Raw genomic sequence first — 18,244 nt, 5'->3', positions numbered from 1 at the left:
TTTCCCAGTAGGAAAGCTATCAGGAACTTCTGGAATTTACAGACAAAGGAGAACACAGCTTATGAAAGGGATTTTGTTTGTTTGTTTGTTTTTGTTTTTGCAGTTCTGGAGGCCAGCAAAATAACAATGATGGTCTAAAACAGAAAGAAACCTTCTTAGGCATCATTTGTACAGTGAATTTATTCCATGTCTTTTCCGTCTTGCTGCTGACTTTGCTCAAGATTTAGCTTCCATGGAAGAAGCATCGGCTTAGCCTGGGTCATGGGGCTGGGGAAACAAGAAGCACCCTATTAACAACCCCACAATATACATCTCATAGGAGACTGTCCTTCCCTGAAGGAAATAAGGAAGCTGCTAGCTAGAGGAATGGTTGCTGTGCACCCATAAAACAAGAAGCATCCTGTTCACTGACATGGCAAATACATATTACATTTTGGGCATTGCACATATATCTAATTTCAAACAATCTGTGGGGTAGTAGTATTATTCCCTGCATATATAAATGATTCCTAATAACAATGATAATACATACATTTACTGACCATACACTAAATGCATATATGTGATCTACTTTGCATGTAGGAAAAATCAGCATCAGAAAAATTAAATGTGTTGCACATTAGCAAAAATGAATTTTTCTGATTAACTTTAATAAGGTTTGCTTGTTAACATTATCATGGGCTTATATTCAGAGAGATTTAAAAACTTGCCCAAGGGCCACACAGCCAATATGTCATAGAGAGCTTATGTAAAGCTCTTTTTATTTGTCCAATTGCTCTCTGTCCATCAGATGATCAGTGAACATAAACCAGCCATGCAAATTATTTTACTGACCTGTGAATAAACTAGCTCCTCTAGAAAGCACTCTGTGAATCCCACACTCCAAGCCCCTCCCTGCCTCAGCATCTTTTCCTGGTTACTTCTATCTACAACATTCTCTCCCTGCTCCATCCATAACTGACTGCTTCTCAGCCTACAAGACTCTGCCTAAATATTAGTTTCTCTCTGGGAGAGGTACAAGGTTTCCCAGTTTCATGTAGCTGTATCCCTTCCTCTACCACATCCTCCTCTTACAACCCTTATTGGTATTTGGCTTGCTCATGGTACCATTTCCCTCTCCACGTCCACATGTTCAAAACGGCTTTCCTCCGTTGGTTAAAGTAGGACCAGCATGTAGGAAGCAGCTGAATAAATGGAGGTGGATTGTGTTGAAATATGTGGGAAGGACAATGAATCCAGGCTTCATGATCAGAAATGGCTTCTTAGAGGAGGCCATGTTTAAATCTGGCTGGTAAAGTGGGGCACAGGGACGCACACCTGTGATCCCAGGGACTTGGAAACCTAAAGCAGGTGTTCACAATTGTGAGGCCAGGCTGGGCAACTTAGCAAGGTCCTGTCTCAAAATAAAAAAATAAAATAAAAAGGACTGGAGGTATAGCTCTGTGGTAAAGCACCCCTGGGTTCAATCCCCAGTACCAGAAAAAATAAAATACACTTAGCCAATCCAGATGGATAGAGGAGGGGAAGGGAGGGAATTTTCTATACAGGAGAATTTTGTGCATGGGACTCTCAATAAGGGAAGAATAGCCTACATGCTCCAGGCTGGGAGTGATTGTTGTGGGGTGGGGATAGGGCCGGAAGCTCACCTGGGCAGTTCATGAATGGCCCCTTGGGTGCAGCAGGGAATGACACGGCTGCTGCATTGCCAGTCCTTCTACATGGGAAGTGTCCCTCAAATATGGGTGGGGCCGTGCCTCATGCAGAGTGAGAGGACAGGATGACCTCAGCAGCCATTATTTTCATTTCCCCTGAATGAAGTAAGAGCAGAAAGACACCAACCCCCAGCACAAGGTCTGCAGGGGACACATGCCAGGGCAGGGAAAATAATGCCCAGTGAATCCAAAGACACAGAGGCAGCTTCCCTCACCTTCCGTTTTCTTTCCCTTCCTCTTGAAACCGACCCTGGAGGAACACATGGAGGAAGAGAGCCTTGGGGACCTTCAGGGCCGACTTTTAAAGGGAGGCAGGCTCAGGGACTCCAGCTGTCAGGGTGAGCGGGAGGAGGAGATGGCGTGCAGGGCTCATAGTCTGGATCTGTCCTTTCATGGCCCCTTCTTAGGAAAGATATTGATAACCAAAAAGAGAACTCTCCAGGTTTCGGCCCAGTGTTGGCACCTGGATATCGCAAACCAAACAGGAATAAAACACCTGAAACTCAAAAGGATTCCATATTTCAGATCTTTTCTCCTTTTGATCCTTCCCCACAGCCCTTCACAAGCACCTCTTTTCTCCTGAAGGAACTTTGGTCTTTGTTTCACTTTCTTTTTCCCCTCCTCTCACCTCCAGACTTCTAGAATTTCAAGAATGCCAGCCTTTTTGAGCTGTAAATTCTTCCCTTTATATGACAGGGACAATGTGCTGAAATGGGAAGGGTATGGGCCAAGGCAGCAGCAGCAGCAGCAGCAGCAGTGCCATCGCCCTGGCAATGGTAACACCTGGAGCTTTACAGTGGGGACAGGGCAGCAGCCCAGCTTGTGTCCGTGCTCACTCTGTGCCAGGCAACGTTCTTCATGGATGTTGTCTTTTTAATTCTGTGATCAACTCTATTATTACTATGTCCCGAGCCTACAGAAGAGGGAAACAAGGGGACAGAAAGGTTAGATAATGTGAACAACATCACGGCACAAGAGAAGGACCAGATCCCAGGAGGCCCGAGTCCCAGGGCTCTGCACAGGGCTATGGCCGTCCCCGGAAGTTAACAGACCTGTTGCAACTCTTTGCTGTGCTTCCATTCCTGTGACTCCTAGAGTGCCGCTTCACTGTTCTGTGTCCCCATTTCCTCATCCTCACAGTGAAGGCAGCACAGGGATGATCACGGTGTTCCTGGTGCCCATGCACCTGGCTTCCGGCCTACCCTGGAGGACAGCACCCTCCAACGTGGCTGCTGTTATCATTCATAATACCAGTTCTGATAAGGGAACAGCTGCAATGAAGATGTTTCTAAGACAGCACTTGCCATTCAGATGACCCGACAGGGCCGTTCAGAGTTGCCAGGGTTCCAGACAGATCCTGAACACCTGACTCATCTATTTTCTTGTAACCCATTTTGTTCATTTCTGGCAGCAAAATAGATGGAGAGGCTGCCAGTCGACCAGGACCATGCTGGTCTACTCCAGGGCTATCTCTGGTGCATTTGGGTGTCCTTGTCAAGCCTGAGGCTGACCACTGAGGATTCTGGGGAATCAGAATGACTCTGAGGGGCTGGAGTTGCTCAGTGGGAGGTACTTGCTTAGCATGTTCAAGGACCTGGTTCCATGCCCAGCTCCACATAAACCCAACAACAAGAAACAAGGAAGAGAGACACTGAGAAAAATATTGCCCTTTGCTTGTCAGATAATCTGAGGGACAAGTGGCATTTTAGAAGGAAAAGTGTCCTGTCCTGTTCCAATCTTGGTTTGAATTTCATTGATGCGTCTTCCAAGAGTATAGCTTTGAGTCAGGATTTAACCCTTCTGTGCTTTAGGCTTCTCAGTAGCAAGATGGAGAGAATAAAGGCTCCTCCCTCCGAGGACTGTTCTGAATAACAAATGAGTTAATAAGTGTGAAACACACTTAATGCAACGTGAGAGCTATTTATATCCGGGTAGTTCCTTACAAGCTGCGATTCACTCACTCATCGTCCCTTTGCTTCTGTTAGCTGATGAGAACATTCATCCTCCATTCAGTAGGGGGCCTTAACTGTGTTTATGAAGTCATTACTAAACAGTTTTTATATTCAAACTGGTCCAAGAGGTGTGAGAAGCGACTGCTCACACTCTCTCCCAGCAGGTCTCCTCCCTAGGTTCACAAGGGACTTTGGGAAGAGGATCCACCGCTTCTCCCCACACCAGCCTGGCTCCTGCTCTGCAGAGCTTGTCTCACTCCAATTCAAGCCTGTCCTCTCAGGTCTGATGCCATTGAATATGAAATGCCATGCAAAAGAGAATAAGTGCTGCCACTTTTTTTTTTTTTTTTTTAACCCACTGGAAGTTTCCAAGTAGGAAAGCAAACAGCCATGGTTTCTCAGGTCAGAAGGTTTATGTGTGAATGAAATATGTGTTTGGGTTTTTCTCTAGGATGTTTGGAACTTCTCAGGATAAAGACACCTTCTTACTTGGTTACCAAGTGTATTTAACAGATGGCATAAAAAAAAATTGTATATTTTGAGTTTCCTCAATGGCCGCCACCTTCATGGAGTTTGGGTGTCAATGGAATATACAAAGTTGACCTTTTGTTAGTGTTGCCAAATAGAATACAGGGCAGCCATACGATGGCTGAGAAATATTTACAGTAATGATTATTCTTCACAGTTTATCTGGAATTCAATTTGAACTGGGTGTTCTTGCTTTTATTTGCTAAAGCTCACAGTTCCTGCATCTGTGGGCTGTACCTCTGTGTGTGGCATCAGCCATATTGGAAACAGAGAGCATCATGGGAATTCCCTAGTCCTCACCCAGAGCGGACAGAAATGAACCCCGGAAGACCCAAGTTGCCCTCTGGAGGAATGTTCATTGTGAGCTACACATCTATCTTTGGCTGCTTCTTCCTTTTTCCTTGTCTCTGTAGTCTTTGTATTTGAAGGTTAGAACTATTGCCTGAGTCCTCTCACAATTCTTCATGCAGTTTCTTTATATTTCTAGTTCCTCTGCAGGCCTCTCCATTGCAGATATTCTCCATGGGAACATGTCTCTATTTGCATAATGGATGTTGATACCAAGCCATCCTAGACCTAATTACATAATAAAAGTCAGTGGGAAATGGTATTGATATACAGAACTTATTGTACAGGCAAACACACCGAAGTACATCCTATTCCCACACACTGGAAAGAGATACTTATTGCCTGATAATATCGTCGGGGAATGAAGTCTGTACCAGGATTTACTATGCAATTAGTTTAGTGATGATCCTTATCATGTAGGGGTGGTTTTGAGTTTTGCAACATGGATAGGAAAGAGTGGCAGATCTTTTATTTCCAGTGTCTTCACTATGCCACAGTGTCCTGAGGACGCACTAAAAGATACTTTGGGGCTCAGTGTTACAATTAAAGGTGGGGATTGCAGTCCCCTGACAGTGCCATCATCTGCTGCTCTTGACCTCTGTTCAGTTCTCTTGCCTGGGCCACATGTTTTCTCTACCTCTTATTTGAACAAATGAAGGAAAAAAACTGTTTAATAATATAAAGAGCAGACTCTTAAAATAGAAAATTTAATCCCTGGGAGGCTGAAGGAGAGAAACTGGCTAATCTGACTTCAGAGGTATCACGGAAGCGATTCAGTCATTGACAGCAAAGTTTCCCTCCATTTTTGTTAAAAGTCCCTTTATTGTCCAGGCTCCAGGAATTCTGTATTCTATATAACTTGGTTCATGACAAGATCTTGCAGTAAAATGCAAGATCACTAAGATTACATGAAAAATAAACCATTGCCTAGGAACCATAAAGGAAAATAATAAGTTTGCATTTTACGAATCAAAACCTTCTCCGTGTGGCAAATAAATGTGAACTGAATAAGTGAAAGAAAAATAACAAACCAGGAAGAAATATTTGTAATATGAATCATAAAGCAAATTTCCTTAATTTATAAAGAACCCAGAGAAAAGAATGAGGAAAAGATAAACAACCTAATAGAATAAAGGGCAAAGGATATGAAAAACAGTTCAGAAAGGAATGCAAATGGCCAATAAACATATGAAAAGATGCTCAATTTCACCCATAATTAAAAAATTGCAAATCAAATACAACATGAAGAAAGCTATTGGACTTAACAAATGAAAAGTTTGTTAATAATGCAGACCTATGAGGTGTTTGGAAAGACTATTATCCTTGCACAGTACTGGTGAAACTACAAATGCTGACAGATTTTAGGATAATTTGACAATATCTTTATAAATTACGTTGCTGATTTTCTTTTGACCCAATAATTTTATTCCCCAGAGGAGGCAACAGTTCAGTGTAGTTCCAAAGACAGAGAGCAGTTGGTTATGCAATTACCTGCAGGTGGAGGGGGAGCCAACAACCCAGGCAGAGGGAGCTGCAGCCGGCTAGTTCTGAGGAGCAGAGCGTCGCTGAGGTGTAACCCAGACATGATAATGTGGACATGTAGAGTAGCTCCTGGGGCCACAGCTGTTGGCCACAGGCAGGAGTCATGCGCATAATTTATGCTCACCAAATGCTTTTTTTTGGTAGTTGAATAGAAAGGGATGCATTTGGGGACGATTGTGAATAAGTGAATATATATTTTGGAAGGTTCTATTCTAGACCTCTGGGGCAGACACATGGTAGTGGATTTGGTAAAGGCAAGAATTCCAAGGACTTGTGTTTCAGCATTCTGAAATGAAGAAATAGAGCTCTTGATGGTCCTTGAAGTTCATGCAAGGCTAGGTGGGATGTCCCTGGGGATGTGAGGCTACCATTTCCCTACTCCAGCCCACCTCAGGTAGCTCTGGGTGGACTGAAGAAGTGAGTTCCTGACCGGGCGGATATTAGAATTGCCTGGGTGATTGTTCTGTTTTCCCCCATACAGATCCCTGAACACCACCCCAGACCTGCTGAATCAGAAGCATTCTGGGGGAGAACCTGGGAATGGGTATTTTTAAAGCTCTGCAGTGAGCAGTAATGCGGATGCTCAGGCCTGTGCTCCCCATCCCCCGTTTTAGCAGCATTTAGAACCATCCTCGATCAGCCTTGATGACTTCTGTAAGAAAAATTCTGTCTCTCAAACATGGATTGAACAAAATGACATTCTCATGGGCAGAAAGAGGTCATGCACCTTTTGCAAGGAATTAACAAGGAGCAGAAAGCACAGTACAGACCCTCAGCAAATGGGGACTTTGTCGTGCTGGTTGGCTCAGATGTTCTCACCCTGGGACGACAACTCTGCTTCCTACAAGGCCCAAACCAGGCTATACAGAAACAACAGTCTGATTCCTGGGGCCAACTTTTTCTTTCATGTATATGCATGCCTTGGGGAAATAAGTGGCAACTTGGATTACTTTTGTTTATGTTTATCAGATTAATCACTAGTTTACTACTGAAACACTGCTACTTACAGAGTTAGAGCTGCCCTGGCTAAAAGGACAACAGACAAGCCAGGCATGAAGCTCCATGGGTTCAGACCCATCCATAAGAACAGGTTCCCCACATGTGGAACCTGCCACTCATCAGACCGTGCTTCCTGAATAATGGTGCAGGAAATTGGTTTCCCTCTTGCCTTAGGGCCTGAGAAGGTTCAGGGCCTCTGCTCTGGGGAGGCCACTGAGGGTCCTTTGGCCATGCAGAGGGGACAAAGAAAGTCTCTCTGTCGTGAAGCTGATCTATTCTCCCTTCTTGAGGCCTTTGCTGTTCCCAAGTCACCCCTTTACTGTGCATAGTCAAGTCCGGGATCCCATAGCTCTGGGTTTTCATCTTCTAAGCAGCTGCTGAGGAGAATGTGTCTAGAGACACTGACTCTGCCATATTGGTGACAACCCAGGAGCTGGAAAACTGCACCTGGAGAAAAATCAGGCCCGATCCCTTTGTGTATAGTCTGCACCCTAAAAGTGGTTTTTACATTTTAGATGCTTGGGGAAAAAGTCGGAAGAAGGATATTTCATGACATGTGAAAGTTACGTGAAACTCCAGTTTCAATGACCATCAATAAAGCATCATTGTAAACAGAGCGGCAGCTTTTCTTGCTTGAATCTTCTGTGGTTGCTTTTGTTCCACAAGGACAGCTTTGGGCAGTGTTCTCAGAGACTTAGGGCCCTCCGAGCTCTGAGGACTTAGCATTTAATTCTTTACAGAAAAAGATTGATGGTCCCTGGCTTTATCCATTTTTTTTTTTCCCTTCTGTGCTGTGCTGGGAATAGAACTCAGGGCCTCGCACACAATAGGCAAGTGCTCTACCATTAAGCTACATCTGATGGTGCTTGTGCTAAAAATTTTCAGATATATTTTAAAGCACTGTGACTTTAGTATAATTTCTTTTAGAATGTTTTACAAGGTTTTCCACTTTTATAGGCTTTGGTAACTCTTTTCTTGCTAAATCTGATCACCTTTTGTGATGTGCCTCTAGATTTGTGACAATCCAGGAGGCCCACAGTGATGCTGAGGCTGGGAATCACTCTTCTGTGATACTCATGTCCCCATGGAGTGTGAAAGCTGCATTTTCCATAAACACATTTTTTTTTTCCTTTCTGCTGAGGCAAGTGTTCCTATGCTGATACTAACCAGAGTAAGAACCAATCACAGAGGTACCCGACCATCACCCTTCCTCACCCTCACAAGGAAGCAAACTAGGATGTAAATTTATGGGGATAACCTTAAGTCTGTTTCAATATATACAGAAAATAAATTATTCAAGGCTTGGAAAGTGAAGTTACCGGTTGTCACCCCTCTTGGCTGATCTCATCATACCACCACATCAGAACACAGCTGAAAACCACAGCTCCAGTGAACGGCTCTGGGGCTGCCAGTGTAATTTGTGGCTGGTTTTATTTCATTCAGCTTGAGAGCTGCAGAGCTTAGCTGGGTGCCCACATGGTGAGCAAGCATCTTCAGCTGGGGTTTGGTCACTGGAAGGATCCTAATGGATTCCTGACCCCGATAGTTGCTTGTGAAAACAGCATTTTGCAAACACATTGCCATGGTTTACTTGAGTATTCACACTTTCCTCTGATTTGGAGAAGAAACTTAGAGGAGAGGATTTCTGTTCATCTCCCACCCGCTCTCTGCACATGGCTTCTCCCTCTGCATTAAAAACAGTGACCGAGCACAGCTGGTGCCAGAACCCACAGCTGAGGCGAGCTCACTGCGTGGAGTGGAAGCATCACTCTTGTCGTGTAGTTCGTGTTTCTAGGAAGAAAGCACAACAGGCTAAACTAGGCATCTGCACATCTGGGGAAGGTCTCCCTTTCTCACCCCCCACAGTTTAGCAGGGCTCCAGGGTATGGTGCGTGAGCTGCAGGCATGAAGACAAACCTTCACTGAGAGCCGGCTTGCTGTCGTTCATCCTGGAGGTGCTCATGTCCCGTGGCCTGCGTGCATAGCTCTCCTCACTCCCCAGCCACACATGCAGCAAGTGATCTATGCTGATGCATGCTGCGTGGCAGTGTTTCAGTCAGCCACAGACCGCAGAAACAGCAGTGGTCTCATAAGATTATGCAGCCTGGTGATGTCGTAGACATCTATGTGTGAGCACCCTCTATGACGTCCACACAAGGATGAAATTTCCGTAACAACTCGCTTCTCAGGACCTAGCTCTATTGCTAAGTGACAGATGACTACTTACTTTCCAGAATGGGCAGACTAGAAGTACTGATACAGCTGACTCACTTTGCACAATGCCCTGCATGCAACTCGCATGGAACTGACATGCCTTGCATACCAAAGGGCGTGGTTATAATCCTGATGCCCTAGCAAGGCAGGGAGCCCTTGGCTTCTTGACAGCAGTTTGGCTGGAGGAAACAGCTCCTGTTGTGGGGATCTCTGTACTTTCTTTTCTCCCTTCCCCTTTCTGCAGATTCTTTCATTTATTTATTCACCATTACAAGGGTTGGCTATTACTTTGTAGATTTCCTGTAGCATGGACTGGTAACTTGAGATCCAAGGAACCTCAACAGAGGGCTTCAGTGATCTACCCCTGCTCTAAAAATGCATACACGCCTTTGAATATGTTTATGTTCATGCATTTTTCTAGGCACAGTGTCTGCAGCCTTTTATCAGAGCCTCAGAGGAAGTAGACCACAAAAAAACATAAAATTGTTACTCTAGGGAGTAGGCAGCTCACGGCACATGGGTTGAGCCCTGTTAGAAGATCCTAGGGCTCTAACAATTACCAGGCTCTTCTCCCTAAAGATTCTGAGGTACCAAAATACTCGAGGCTCCAATAAAATAATGAGTCATCCATATGAAGGCCTTTGTTCACAGCTTATTCTTTTTCTCTGGGACTCATTCCTTGCATGTCTCAGGACACAGTGTCCCCACTGCCAATATCCTGCCTGAAGCCAAGCCAAGCCCCCGAAACTCATTTTATTTGCTTGCATTTTATGAGCAGCAGCCTGGTCCAGATAATTACCTAATTCTCACTCTAAAAATAACTAGGGCTTGGAAGTGGGGGAGAAAATATTGGGAGCGAAGTCTTTGATGGTGAGTCCTACCCCACGGAGTTAACGTGAAGGGCCACTGAGGAGGACAGATTCCACGGAGCTTCTCTGGCAGGCATCAGTGTGGCGCTCACTTGGCCTGTCGACACCGGGGGCCATTCTGTGGATCCCTACCATCCTGGCTCAGGCTGCATCAGCCTTGTGCACAGCAGCGAATTGTTTCTGAAACTCAGGGAGACAAATCACTGCATCTGCTTTTTTCTTCCAGGTTGTCTCTCCACTGCTTTGCTCTCCTCCCTAGACTGGTGGGGTGTGGAAAATTCCAGTTGGAAGAGGTTATTTTATTTCTTCTCCCTGCAGGGCTGAGTCTTACCAAAAAAAAAGAAGGGGAAAAAGAATTCTTTCCTTCCACAGCAAAGAAAAAAAATTAAACTTGTATGACTGCTGTAAATATTACATGTCCTGGGCACCAGCACCTGAGTATCTCCCCCTCCAGGGTGAGGGTGGAGGTAACCCTTTGGCTGCCACCATAGGAATTCAGACTGGATGCATCCCTAGGGCGGAGGTCATACCTGATTTTTTTTATTGGTGTATTTCAGCATGAAATGTGATAAGAATACATCAACTATGTTTATTTTGAAGGTCTCAGCAAATAATAGAAGATCATTTTCTGTTTTATAGTCTCTGGGCTTTAAGTTAATTTCCCCTTCATCAAATTCTGATGTCTAATCACATATGTTTATATCTTTAGCTACATTTCTTTATGGTGATGATGATGATGATGATGATGATGATGATGATAATTGAACCTAGAGGCACCTTACCACTAAGCCACATCTCCAGGCCTTTTGTTTTATTTTGAGACAGGGTCTCACTATGTTTCCTAGGATCTCACTAAGTTGCTGAAGCTGAGCTTGCACTTGTAATCTTCCTCCTCAGCCTCCTAAATTGTTGGGATTATAGGTATGCATCACAGTCCCTAGCTACTAATATCTATATTTTGATGTCTTTATACTTACATGATGGTGCGTTTCACCTAAGATTTCTCTGAGTATTCATATTTGCCTCCTGTGATGAATCAAAAATGCTTCTTTCACCCTGTGTTTTTGATTCTTCAATCCTGTGGTTCTCAGATTGTTACCAGAGCTACAGATTCAGCACAATAAAGTCATTGGACTATCAAAGAAGAAAGGGCAGGCACTCAACTTCATGTAATCACATGCAGCCTTTGTAATTAGCAGGCAGAGAAAGGATGTAAATACAATTCAGGGCGGAAAGCAGCTTCTCACAGGATCATTAATTTAAACCGAGAGGGGTTCCCTAAGAGAAGGAATGAAAATCTGTGTGAGACACTGAAACTCCTTTTAGCCATCATCATCATGAGAAGAAAATGGGTTAACATCTTCTTTTCCCTTAAGAGGGAGGAAACAGTAAAATCGGAGTTTAGAAGATGCAGAACTGGCTCTATTCCCTGAGGAAGGCCTGAGACAGATGCTGCCAAAGCAGATCAGCCAAGTTGAGATTGATCTCAGACACGCTGGCCAGAGTTCTCATCCTAGAAATTAGATCTTGCCTTATTTCTTTATGCAAGAAACAATGGTGTTTGTTCTTCTACACCTCTTCCATCTCCTCTCTGTCCTGGTTTCCAGACTGGACCTCCACCAAATGGGTAGCATTGTGCAAATGCCCCTGACAACACAGAAGAGCCTATCTGCCTTCAAAGCAGAGACTTTTGCAGTTACTGTGAATATTTGCCTTTGCAAAATTGCTCTGCCACATGCTTTTCCTTGTAGCTTTGGTACCTAGTACAGTACCTAGCAAGTGATGAGACCTCATTGACTCTTTGTTGAATGAATAAATGAGGGGGTAAGAAGTACACAATCTTGTGTGAGAGGCAGAGTCCAGCTCAGAGGCAAGCATCCTTAGATTAAAGAAACAGCCTTGCCAGCTAGAGGCTGTTTGACCTTGGCTGACCTTGTGATGTCCCACATCTTGGTTTCCTCATCTCTGAGATTTGGATAGTGCAGCAGATCTTGTGGTTATGAAACATGACTTAGGAATCTTTAATGAAAATAAATTGGTATGAAATGGAAGACTAATAAATGGTGCTGGTGGGAACTTATTCCTAAGAACTATAAGAGAAAATCTGAGAGGGCTTTCTTGTCTCCTAAAGGAAAACTATTCGTTCAACTCAAGCGTATAACTTCCTGGACAATTGAAGAATGATCAACCTATAACTATATTTAAAGGGTTTCTAGAATCCAGCCAATGACTGAATTCATTTTAAGATTTAGGAAAATTACTCCAATATGACAAGTTACTGAAGCATAACTTTGTCTCCTTCTCCCATAAATTTCTCATGTTTCAACTCTTAAATTGAAGGCTCTAATCAAATTTTGCTAATAGAATTTACATTTTTGTGTGCCTTCTTTTCCTTGAGCTTGAGAATCGTCCCTTGGTTTAGAAGGACCAACCTCAGCTTCTAAGATAATGAAAGCAGGTGTAAAAATCTTGGATCTTGTCAAGTACCTCATGACACTTCCGTAAGACATCTTGGCAACAGCTGGGGTGGCACTGTTCATACTACACATGCTTGTGATAACCTCCCCTGTGAGTTAGAGTGAGGACAGCATGTTCTTTTTTTAAGATCAACATGGCCAATGGAAATTAGCTCAACCTCTTTGTTTACTTGATTGGCTGGCTAAAGTCAATTAAGGGCACACAGGAGTCTCACCCAATTTGGGCTGGCCCTTTCTGTAGCCTCCTTCTGATGCTGCTTTCTGCTGGGATTTTCTTCCTAGAGATGGTGTCGAGGAAGTCAGAGCTTTGCAAAGAGATTTTTACACTGTCAGCTTCAAGGTTGAACTATTCTTAGAAGTTTCTAACTGGACACAGCCAATTCCATTAGGCTATGTGGTAATAGCGTACCGTGAGTGATTTAGGAAAACGAGCAAATAGAAGCTATCAGTTCTCCAGATGCGTCATCATTCACTTGCCACCCAGGCAAGACTGGATTGCATTAAGAAGCTACTTGTTTTGTGCTCAGGGACAGAGATGGCTGAGGTGCCATCTCGTTTAATCCTTGCTCTGATCCTCAGTTTATCTCCTCCTTATTGTAGATGAGGTAAAGGAATTTAACAAGAGGCAGACATCTTGGAAGTGGACAGCTAGGATGAGCGCCCAGCTCTGTCCGAATTTCCTTTCTTATTATTTCACATTTTTTTTTTATGATCTGGAGATACCACAAAGACTCCTCCATAGCATTATTTTTGGAGAACTCCCAGGCTGCAGCACATACAGAATTGTAATACATAGCCAAATGTGACATCATGAGAAAGTTTATGTAAAGGGAGTTGGGAGTCCAAAGGGGGGACTTGCAGAGGAAACAGTTTGCCAACCAGACCGTCAGGAATAAGTTGGAAGTTTCCAGTTCTGTTTTTGTCCATCAGCTACCAGCTAAGTTCAGCCAAGGGTAAACACTGATAGAAAATTGGAGAGCAGAAAGAGGGCACGAGCCAGCATCTCCTCCCACACCCCAACCCCATCCTGGATTTGGGTGCATCTCTGTGGCTGCATCTCTGTGATCCACCTCACATGGGTCAGCCCTTCTTTCCATGTCCCAGCTCATAACTGGTCTCAGCGTTCATCTGGTGGCCTTGGGTCCTGAATTCCTCTCTTTTCTTCTCCAACACTGGGTTTTGTAGAGCTTGCTACCATAAGAATGCCCACTGTGCTGTTTGTGGTCTCAGCACCTCCATCATCTGTGTAACCAAATCCCTCTACCAAATTCTCCCTGCTCAAGATACCTTACTTGTTTTTTGTTTGTTTGTTTCTTTATTGGACTGAACTTTGCTGATGAAGAATCCCAAACCGCAGAACTAAGACATGATTTCATTTTTTTAAAAAGTATTGAAAAGAACATGTCAAAACCTGAACATGTCTACTAGGATCGAGGAACAAGGGCCAAGGGTAAGAACAGAAGACAGGAATCCCAAGTTGAGACTGCAGTCCTGTTTGTTTGTGACACTGAGCCTGCAGATGTGGGGTGGGAGGACCTCACTGAGATTCAGTCCATTCTCTGTTTTGAACACACACACACACACACACACAAAAAAAAAAAAAAAAAAAAAAAGTCCCAAGCTAAGTCTTTGGGGCAAGCGTTGCAAGATATTATACTTCTAAAAATCTTTCAGACCTGTATGGTAATCCAATGTGGTAACAGTATTTATGGAGCAAAATGCCACGTTGAGCTTGTTTTAGGAGAATGCAATGAGAGGGGCAGTGAAAGCCATCTGTCCTGTGTGTTCTTTGCCACTTGACACTTAAGCAGCTTTAAAGTGGCCCTGGTGAACCAGTGGAGTCCCCTCAGTTGCCTGGCTTATGGGGGCTTCTCTACCTCCCAGCAGGTGATGGAGGAGCACACCACTGGGTCAGCAGGACTAGAACTGACTTGAGTTCCTCTTATGGACCCAAGGAAGGGGGCCTTTCCTTTCTTCAGAGCTTCCTCAGGAGATGCTGAGTTGCCATCTTTTCTCTGCCCCTCTCTTGATATCTGCTGCTCCTCTTCATCCCCAGAGACCCCACCAGCCAGCCTCATCCAGATGCCTGCCATGGGGTCAGTGGTGCACAGCCTGTGCAGTTTGGAAGAGGGTCCCCCTGTGGACTCTGAAGAACACCCCATCAAACATCCTGGGTGGGGTATCCCTAATCACTTTTCCTTACCCTGGGGGGCGCCCACACCCTCGTCAGCTGCTCTGACCCTCTTTGAACTCCTCTCCTTATCAAGTTTCTGAAGGCTTTTCTTCCGACTTAGAACTTGAAGACACAAAAAGGATTAGTAAAGTAGGATTGTGTGTATGTGTCACTTTAGTGTGTGTTTATATGGGTGTATATTAACCTTAGATAGAAAAAGCCACAACAGGAGTCTCAGAAGTGGTGTGGGCATTAACTAGCAATCTTTTCTTCCAGTGGCTGAGCGTGTCTTCTTGTATGAACCCTCTCGGGTGCCTGGTTCTTCTGTCCTCTAGTTCAATCCACATCCTATCCAGGCTCACATCTCTCAGTAAATCCCGCTAGTAAAAGTCACACGTATGATTTGTGAGTGTTGGGGTTAATGTGTGAACTACACAGTTATCAGATTTCAGTAAATGCAATTGTTTTATGAATAGGGAGATTAAAGATTAAGATTTTAACATGAGGCAAAGCCAGACTTGAATCCTAGCTCTGCTACCAACCAGACTGTGGACCTTGGAAAAATTATCCTCTTAAGGATCACTATCCTCATTTACTAACGATAAATAATCAAATGAGAGTGGCAGTAACTCATAGGAGGGTTATGCAAGTTAAATGAAATCATGCGTGTAGCTTAGCAAAATGCACCATGACTGGCTTGTGGTGAAACAGCAGGAGAGCTGCTCCCGATAATATGCAGTGACACCAAGAAGCAGGCCCGTCCTTCAGCCAGTGGATGATCCCACGGAGAACGTGGCCTGTGACCACTGTAGCTGACTTGTCCATGCTGTGTGTCTTGGGCAGTTTCCATCAGTGGGTGCAGGAGGCTGATGGAGTAATTGCCTGAATTTGGTGGAACAAGGGACCCCTGAAGCCATATCCACTTTATTCAAATATTGTTAATTTCATGTGGATGTCCTTGGTCTTCCTACCTAGTTCCTGCATCCATCTACTGTTGAACTGTTCCCGTCCTGCTGTGTGGAGGCCCCTTGTGTCGGCAGAGCAGTTTTGAAAGCAGTAAGGACGTCAGGCTCTGAAAGACTGAAGTTCAAACCCCCACTCATACACTTCCTTACCTTGTAACTTGGAATAGTTAAGTCTTTTTGTCTCATTTCCTTTATCAGACTCATGAGGTAGTTCAGAAGCTAACATTGAGTATACAGAAATCTTGCCTGGTGTGACGCTTACACTTACACTCTTTCCCAGTGTAACTAGAGGCCACGTGTGTTGGATTGGAAAAGGGCTCCTTCTCCAACAGGTGTCCCAGTTTTGTGTAGGTGAAAATGGTTAATTCCAGTTCTAAACCATGTTCACCTCTGCATCTTGAAAATTTGCAAGACTGTTCCCAGAATCATATATTCCCACTAGCTGACATTTTTTTTTCTGGACTCCATTTTGATCAGGCCTACTTGGCCAGAGGATACATGGACGTGAAAGTTCCCTGGCTGAATGAGTGCCTATTAATTGATATGAGGGGAAGTGAGATCTCCCAATAGGTTGTGATTCTATTTGGTGTCTAAAGCAATCCATATTTAGTTTGAATTTCTTTTACCCTCTTCCTTACTATTACTTTTCTTGCCATTGAAAATAGACTGTTGTCTTATTTAGGCTACTGTGACAGATTATAAGACACTGGGCCGTTAAAACAACCGACTTATATTTCTCATCATTCTGAAGCCTGGGAAGTACAAGATCAAGGTTCCAGCCGACCTGAGGTCTAGGGCGATCACGCTTCCTGGCTTACAGAAATCTTCATGCTGTATCCTCATGGGGCCAAGAGCAGAGAAAGAGCAAGGTTATCCAGTCTCCTCTTATCAGGATACTAATCCATCCACCAGGGCTCCACCCCCAGGACCTCATCACCTCTGAAGGTCTTACCTCCTAATACCACCACAATGGGGATTGGGATTTCAAACTACGAATTTGAAGGGGGATGGGATGCAAGCATCTCAGTCCATCACAATTCTCAATGAAACTGCATGGCATTGAATTAATGAACTCAAGCTAATCCCTCCCAAGGAAAGTCAAACAATTTAAATATGTACCAAAGCAAAACCCTTTGATCTCACCTCAAATTCCACTGGTTAAAAATTAAAAAAATAAAATAAAAATTAAAAAATTCTAATTTTTTTGTAAAGCCTTTGGGGTGAAGATGGAGAAGGGAAGTATTAAGGGAAGATAATTATGATGCTGAAGAAAATAGAAATTCAGACTTTGAAAGGGTAGAAGCAGGGTGGAGGACTAAGTGATTTGTAGGACATGCATTTAAAACAAAAAATCAGGACTCGACCATTTGTATTCCTGGACCACTGGAACTTGAACACTGATTCATCTGTTCATTCACAGCCAGGTAGATTTCACCTGCATCGTGGTAAGCTTTTGTCTAGTGTCAAGAACAAGCTGGTGCAGACTGGTGCTGCAGCTCAGAGGTAGAGCACTTGCCTGGCATGCACGAGGCCCTGGGTCCAATCCCCAGCAAGGAAAAAAATAAAATAAAAAAGAACAAGCTAATAACTCCAGCTCGTCGCCTGATAGTCTCCTACCTTGTCCATCTTCGACGGCCCACTGGTTTGGGGGAAGCAGTTTTCAGGTTCATGGGGAAGGTTGGTTTCAGAGTCCCTGCCTCTGTCACTTCTGCCTGAAGATTCTTGTCATTTCTCGACATTTGTGCCTCAAAGTGAGAATATAACCTGTGGAGTGGCATGGTCCTCTGGTAAATTGTAATCCCTGGAGCCTGGGCCTCTGCATCCATAGGAGTGAGGATCACAGCACCAACTGTGGTGCATGATTGTTTAAATATGTTGAGAAGCAACATGCTAAGGTGCCAGCGCACGGTGACCTGCACAAAGAAAATAATAAGTGTCTTTGATGGTGCATTTTGCAGCCATCTCTCGGTGTGTGGGGGATCGGCTTAGTCTGACAAAGAAACAGCTACATGGCAGGGGGAAGTTAGGCTATTTTTCCATGAGGAGCTAGTGAAAGAGATCAGGCACTCCCCATTCATGGCCACTCCCAGCTGGGAGCCTTCTGTACTGGAGGAACGGGGTTCCTGATACTGCGACTAGCTGTGCTCTGTCATGTTTATATATTTTTGCTTGCCTTTTCCCCTTGTAGTATCACTTGGTGATCACTAGTATGGTAATTTCACTGCACTTAAATGCTTCCAGATTCTCAGGGACTTGGGCCGCTTTGTGATATTAGGACAATAGTGAAGAAGTTTCCTTTAAATTAATCATGATCTCCCAATATAAAGTCCGCATCCTTCTCCTGCTACTTAGTTTTACATGCATAATTTTATTTGACTTTTTTCAGGTAGGGAGAATCAGGTCCATTGAACAGATGTGGACATTGAGCCTTAGGGATTTTAAGTACCTCACCCACAGTGATATGC

At 44.1% G+C, this 18,244-nt stretch overlaps 1 protein-coding gene across 10 annotated transcripts in view; it reads left to right on the top strand.

Annotated features, from left to right (window-relative positions):
* Nucleotides 1–18,244, top strand: part of Ldb2 (LIM domain binding 2) — a 339,478-nt gene that overhangs the window by 175,408 nt on the left and 145,826 nt on the right. The window lies entirely within an intron of this gene.

The sequence above is a fragment of the Ictidomys tridecemlineatus genome, chromosome 9 (genome assembly GCF_052094955.1).
Source record: "Ictidomys tridecemlineatus isolate mIctTri1 chromosome 9, mIctTri1.hap1, whole genome shotgun sequence".
Lineage (NCBI taxonomy): Eukaryota > Metazoa > Chordata > Mammalia > Rodentia > Sciuridae > Ictidomys > Ictidomys tridecemlineatus.
The sequence above is the reverse complement of the archived record's forward strand: the minus strand, read 5'-3'. Positions and strand labels throughout refer to the sequence as shown.